The sequence below is a fragment of the Macrosteles quadrilineatus genome, unplaced genomic scaffold (genome assembly GCF_028750875.1).
Source record: "Macrosteles quadrilineatus isolate MER2022 unplaced genomic scaffold, UCM_ALF_1.0 Scaffold_1__1_contigs__length_201487025, whole genome shotgun sequence".
In the NCBI taxonomy this organism is placed as follows: Eukaryota; Metazoa; Arthropoda; class Insecta; order Hemiptera; family Cicadellidae; genus Macrosteles; species Macrosteles quadrilineatus.
The window spans coordinates 180993083-180999958 of NW_026542594.1; the positions used below are offsets into that span (position 1 = coordinate 180993083).

The window sequence follows — 6876 nt, forward strand, 5'->3', positions numbered from 1 at the left end:
GATGAGCTCGTTTTATGTATAAGAAAGGTAAGAATATTTGTTTGTAAACAGTCAAACCTCAATTGTTTTCGTAACTTTTTACTTATTTATTGCAGTTTTTGTTTGGCTAGGAGTCGTTAAAACGTCTAAGTAAAAACAATATATAGCAACTAACGCGTCCTTTATATTTCAGAATATTACGTAAATTCTAGAATCCTATGTAAAGTTCACATGTTTGCATTGACATCACGTAAAACATGAACAAAGCAGACTTAATCGCAATAAAAAACGAGTGCAACTACGTGTTGTGTAGATCTGTCTCATAAATCTGTTACGTCAAAGTCGTGTACTTCTATTGAGATTACTTCAATCATCAACAATTGATAAGGTAACCACACTCAAAAGATAAAATGAAGTCAGTCTTGCTAATTATAAATTACTAGCTGGCCCGACAGACGTCGTCCTGTCCTAATGTGGTTTTATGTCGAATGCTCGTTCATTTTCAAGATGAGCTCGTCCGCATGGCTCAATCACGTCCTGGTTGAAGTTCGTTCGCTACGCTTATTCACCTATAGGTTGGAGCTCTTCGCTGCGCTCACTTGCCTTCAGATTAGCTCGTTTGCTACGCTAACTCGACCCCAGGTTGAAGTTCGTTCGCTACGCTCATTTACGTTTTGGTTGCAAATTAGCTGTTGTCATTAATAAAAAATATAATAGTGCTGCACCCTGTTGGTAACCCTATTAACTGTTTAATGCTATTGAACATCACAGAATCAAATTGTTTAGTTGAATGTAATTACACAGCTGTTAAGATTCTTTAATTCCATTTAAATATGAGTACTCATAAGGTTAACATGGGAAACCCCAGAGCTACTGGGGCGGAGCCCTTTTGACGGATCTGCACCAAACTTCACACAAACTATCCTTGAATTCTTAATAATGCCTGAAAGTTTCATTACAATCTGTCAAGTGGTTTTGGAGTCCATAAAAGACAAACATACATACATTGGATTTTATATATATAGATAAATTTTGAATAAATTAGATATACATAACAAACTTTTATATATGAGATTTAAATATTTGTATGCACTTTTCTTTACTATTAACTTCGAAACTCCATTAGCCAGTTTGGCTATTAACTCAAATAGCCAGGATGTTTTCGGTGTCTCCTGCTCTGTTTTGAAGGCTGTCATCCACACCATCGTGGACCCACTCACGACTGTCGTAAACCTCTGTCTGAGAAGCGGCTGCTTCCCTGACGCGCTCAAGACTGCACGAGCCATCCCAGTATTCAAGAAAGGTGACCCCTCACTGCTGTCCAACTACAGGCCTATTGCCATACTGCCTGCCCTCTCTAAAGTCATAGAGTCTGTAATGAAGATACAATTAATAAAGTACTTTGAATCTAACCACCTACCTGCAGATGCTCAACATGGCTTTCGGAAAGGACGATCTACCACAACGGCCCTCTCTAGCTTGGTCGAACAAATTGCAGACGCTTTTGAAGCTAAGGACTCAGTTCTGCTAAATATGTGTGACCTGAGTAAAGCGTTCGATGTAGTATCGCATAAAATTATTGTCTCTAAGCTTAAGAAATATGGGGTAACTGGCGTGGTCCTGCAAACCATCATCTCCTATCTAGAAGGTAGAAAGCAGGTTGTCTCTCTCGGTGGTGCGACTTCTGGGGTGAAGCTTTTGAGACATGGAGTTCCCCAAGGCTCGGTTCTTGGCCCCCTCCTCTTCACTATCGTCATTAATGATCTGGCATTAAACAACAAAACATTGCTTTTTGCAGACGACACCACACTGGTCACCAGAGGCAGTGATCTAAACCAGCTAAGTGCCGACGCAGAATGCCTTCTGTTTTATGCAAAGGAGTGGTTCAGCCAGAATCTACTCAAAATAAACGACGACAAAACACAAACACTGCTATGCACACTCAAGCCAAACTACTTGGGCGAGGAAGCCGTCAAACTCTTGGGATTCTGGATTGACTCCAAGTTAAGTTGGAAACAACACATTAGCCAGGTATGTGTTAAGCTTGCTAGAGTAGTATTTCTTCTGAGGAAACTGACATTGGTAATATCTAAGCCTTACTTAGTGACGGTATACCATGCTCTTTTTCAAAGCCACGTGAGCTATGGCATTGTACTCTGGGGTCATACAGCTGCAGCACATGACATCTTGCTCCTTCAGAAGATGGCTCTGAGGGTGATAACGTCCGCCGGATACCGTGACCACTGTAGGCCTATCTTTAGGGATTTAAAGATTCTGACCGTCTACAGTCAATACATCCTCAATAGCCTGGTATTACTTAAGGAAAACTCAGCAACACTTGTTCGACGTGAGGACCAACACTCATACCAGACACGGCATGCCCATTTACTTGACCTGCCAAGATGCCGTCTTGCCTGGACCCAAAAGGGCTACCCTTACTATACCAGCAAGCTCTACAACACACTCCCATCTGAAGTGCGTGAGTTAGACGTGAAAGCATTTAGAGACAAACTTAAGGACTATTTGGTGCGCAGACCTCTCTATTCATTGACTGAGCTAGAGGACAAACCACTTTTTGGCAACCCGCCGCCATCATAAGTTTTTATTATTCTTTTTTAGTTATAAGTTTGACGCAATCTATTCCGACATTGTCGGTCACCGATGCAGTGCTCAAGTATCAAGTAAGTAAGTAAGTATCAAGTACCATTAAACTACTTCTTGTTAATATTTTGAAATCTCAAAAGTTTATTAGTTCTACACTTAGTTGGTGTTTTTGTATTTGTTTGGTCCAATGGTATAATAGCGAGTTCTAGTAGTGCGAAGCTTTAGGTCTCGAATAATGATGCCACAATCATCTAGGCCTAACCTGAAGTACTCTGTTAGACTGTGTTAAACTAGATTTTAGAATAGAATAATGTTAGGATGGGCCATCGAATAATTACATTTAAATTCATGTTTATTCTCAAATGGTTCTTTTTTAAGCAGTTTAAACAGCCCAATTATAATAGTTTATAACGTAAAGAAAAATATAATATAAGAGATAAGGCAACGTTTGGGACAACCAGACATACTTTGTCGTACTTCTCTGTTTGACGAGTTTGCAAGGTGGGTTTATTTCTTCATTCTTTTTTCCCTTTAAAAACAAAACCAAGAACACTCTTTGCTCACCTCAGCATTCTGACGTAAAAACGTGATCTTCGCAAATATCGTTCAAACAGAGACATTGTTTCATAAAAATGTTTACATCTGTTTCAAAGCTTGTAATCGTTTTAGCTCTAATAATAACAGAAGAAATATAATCTTATTTCTCATAAAAAGATTTAAGGGGAGACAACTTGTATTTCACCTCCTCTTTCAGTTGCATACCCATCCCGGTAAAAATTTAAGTTCTAAAAATAAAATGAGAGTAAACTATTTCATTTTCGAAATATAATTAAGATATGCAATGTTTAACCTAAGGCATACAAAACACTCTTAAATTTGGTTCAAAATTACAAAACATATATAGTATAGAATTTGATAGAATTATGGCTAACGCAATGTGCTATAATTGCATTTCGTTCAGTCAATATTGTTAAAGTAATAATGTATGTCCCTACGATTGCAACCAAAGGATGGACTATTTGAAATGAACGATTTTTTTCAAATCAAATCAAAATCAAATCAAAATATCATTTATTTCGCAAAAAACAAACATAACATAATATTATGATCCCTGTACAAAAATATTTACAATATTATTTATTTTTCTAGGCTATATTTAATTTTCTATAAAAGCTTTTTAAAATCAAGCGAAATTATCCCCCACAAAGGATAATTTAATCCTGTGAGTGGGAGAGAGTCGTTATATTATTAGAGATTTTTTTTTAAATTATGAAAAAAAGGAAATTTGAACAAGTTAAAAGTTGAAAGTTGAAAGTTGCGCTGGAGGACTGAGCGAATGGTGCCCCCCACCTCCCCCCTACCCTACCCCCAAAAGATTCCATCCCAAGATTGGGTCCCTCTTTAGGGAATCAACTCTCGTTTGCTGAATGATAGTTGGCTCCTCAGCAACACATGAAAACTTCAATTTCCTTTGCATATATTAAAAATATTGATTTGTATTAAACATTTGATATATTTAATGTTATTGTACAATAATTAAGGAAATGTTATCATTAGATCTATGATATACCCGTGCTTCGCAACAGGAAGAACTCGTGAATGATACAATGATATGATATTATTCGGCCAATTAACAATCAAATTGAAGTAGAATTATATCGCTCTAAATATCTGCTGCATGATAAAGTTACACATCTATTTTTATTTTTAGAAAGGAAACTTAATTAAAATTAACTTAAATTAAATTAACTCAATTTAAAATTTAAAATTATTAAACAGTAGCCAACATGTTTAAGTGGTGCAGATGCGTGTTTGTAACTCTATGATTTAATAACAAAAAATAATTCTTTTTTAATGTGAATACCATCTCTTTTCGAAACCCTATTGATATTAAAATCCATAGACCCAAAATAATAAAATCACTTCAATAATATATTAGATCAGTTTGAAGATGTGATCAATAGTTCATCTACATGTAAAACAAATTTTAAACTGTAAATTATTATTGTTATAAAATGTGATACTAATACACTAATACGATAGTTTATTGATAATTATCGCAACAGCCCCATATATGTCATTACAATCAACGTAATGATGTGGTTTATTAGTGTAGAGATGTGGTTCGTCATTCAAATATTCTATGCTCAGATTCATCGTACTAAGTGCTACGTCATACTAATATCATACTGTGATTGTAGAAACAAATAAATAATTTCAATTTATTCTTTTTAGGTATGTAATGCCTTAGTGGTGGGCTTTAATTCTTAAAGCTATCTTTAAATTTGTGGTATAAGAAAAACATCCATATAACGTATTAATCGTACAGATAAAATATGTTTTTCTCAGTATTTTTGTATCTTTTAGAGAACCAGTTAACTACCTTTATCGAGTCGAATTATAAGAAGCATTAATTTTCTATTTGGTCAAAGCCGTACTTTTCAGTCATTAATCCCTGTAAGAATCTGTAACGTGTTTTACACAATTTCTTTACTCAATCTTTACTCAATTTCTTTATCCAGTTATCATGTTTAATTGTGATAATAACAAATATATTTTCGATTTTTACATACTTAAGCCAAAAAACAATGCAAAATCAAAACAAAAAGATATCTCATTAAACCTATTATTGTGAAAACAGCTAAGCCATTGTGTTAAGATCAGACTCTAAATTGTTTAATACTCGTGCTGGTTAAAAAGTATCATAAAGTAGACCAAGGTTTACTTGTTTATGATAGACAATAATCAATAAGGACCTCTCAGAGTACTATGGGTTGGGAATATTAAAACAGAAGCATAGGGTATGGATCATAAACACAAACAAATGAAGTTACTGACAGAAATCGTATACAATAGCGGTAACACCTGGGTTGGAAGTTTTTTGATAGTCCCATTAAATGATAATACCAACGTGGACGTAATTTGTAGACTAGTATGTGTGGCGTGTACCACAGCTGTCTGCAAATTCATTGTACGGTTTATACAGTAGTTCAATATTTGCTCACTAGAGCAACAGGTGCAATACCTAGTCTATGTATTTACCAAACACGTGGTAGGCTTGGTGTACGAGTCAAGTTCGTCATCGTCAGCTGGATAAATATAGATCTACTTTATTAGACACTAGCTGGCCCGACAGACGTCGTCCTGTCCTAAAATGGGTTTTGTCGAATGCTCATTCATTTTCAAGATGTGCTCGTTCGCATCGCTCAATCACGTCCTGGTTGAAGTCAATAGATGTTATTATAAGTGCTAGAAGGGCAATGTTTTGTTCCACAATTCTTAGCATATAATACAAAAATATGTGGTGAGATTTAATAGTATATTTCATCACTAGGGTGTAAAGTGACTTTGGTTGCCCCGAGCTCGGTTTTAACAGAAAATGATCTAAGGCTAAAAACACCTTTTGCTCTTGTGTTTAGCTAAATTTTTCGTCATATTGCATCATAAATAAGAAGCAAACTAAGTAAAAAAAAACCTAAATACTTTTTGTATTAAGTAACCTACATAAACTACTTCAAGACAAACAATCAGCTGTTTAGCAAGTGATTTAATAATTTCGTCTATTATGATTGTGTAAGTGTACATTATATTAACAATACGTCGAACTATTGACATGAACGCAAAAATCGATGAATACTTTCGATACACGAGATTGTTTGAATTTCCACGTAAGAAAATGGTTGCTTTTAATGTTGTATTTAAAAAAAAGCTGCTTTATGGGTGTATTTTTCTGCAGTATGAAGAGAAATGATAAAATAGTTCCATAATACCTATTAAAGCACTCACGGTTGTTGAAAAATTAATCTTGTTATGGCAAAAGGTTATTCCCATGCCGGGAATCGAACCCGGGCCTTCTGGGTGAAAGCCAGATATCCTAGCCACTAGACCACATGGGAGCTTACACGTCTTATATGTACAGTATCATAAGTATAAGTAAGTATCATTTTGTATGGTACAGAGTGATAAAATATACATATATATAATGTATAAATGTAATTTAAGTGCTCACGTAATAGGGCTGCTGATACATTAAATTCTTATAGTAAATAAAGTACAACTGAGCACCCTGAATATTATATTTTTAATAGAAGTGACATGTTTCGGATATTAAATATGTCACTTATATTAAAAATATAATATTCAGGGTGCTCAGTTGTACTTTATTTACTACAATAATTTAAAATGTATAAAATAAAAATAAAATTTGAAATTAAATAGAAATAAATAAATAAAATAAATAATATATCAAATATAAATATGTATATATATATACAGGGTTAGGCAAAAGTCTGG

The 6876-nt window shown here is 34.6% G+C and overlaps 1 non-coding gene across 1 annotated transcript; it reads right to left on the bottom strand.

Annotated features, from left to right (window-relative positions):
* Nucleotides 1-6407: 6407 nt before the first annotated feature.
* Trnae-uuc (transfer RNA glutamic acid (anticodon UUC)) lies at nucleotides 6408-6479 on the bottom strand. The gene has a single exon. It is a non-coding gene; the product is annotated as a tRNA-Glu (tRNA).
* Nucleotides 6480-6876: the final 397 nt, after the last annotated feature.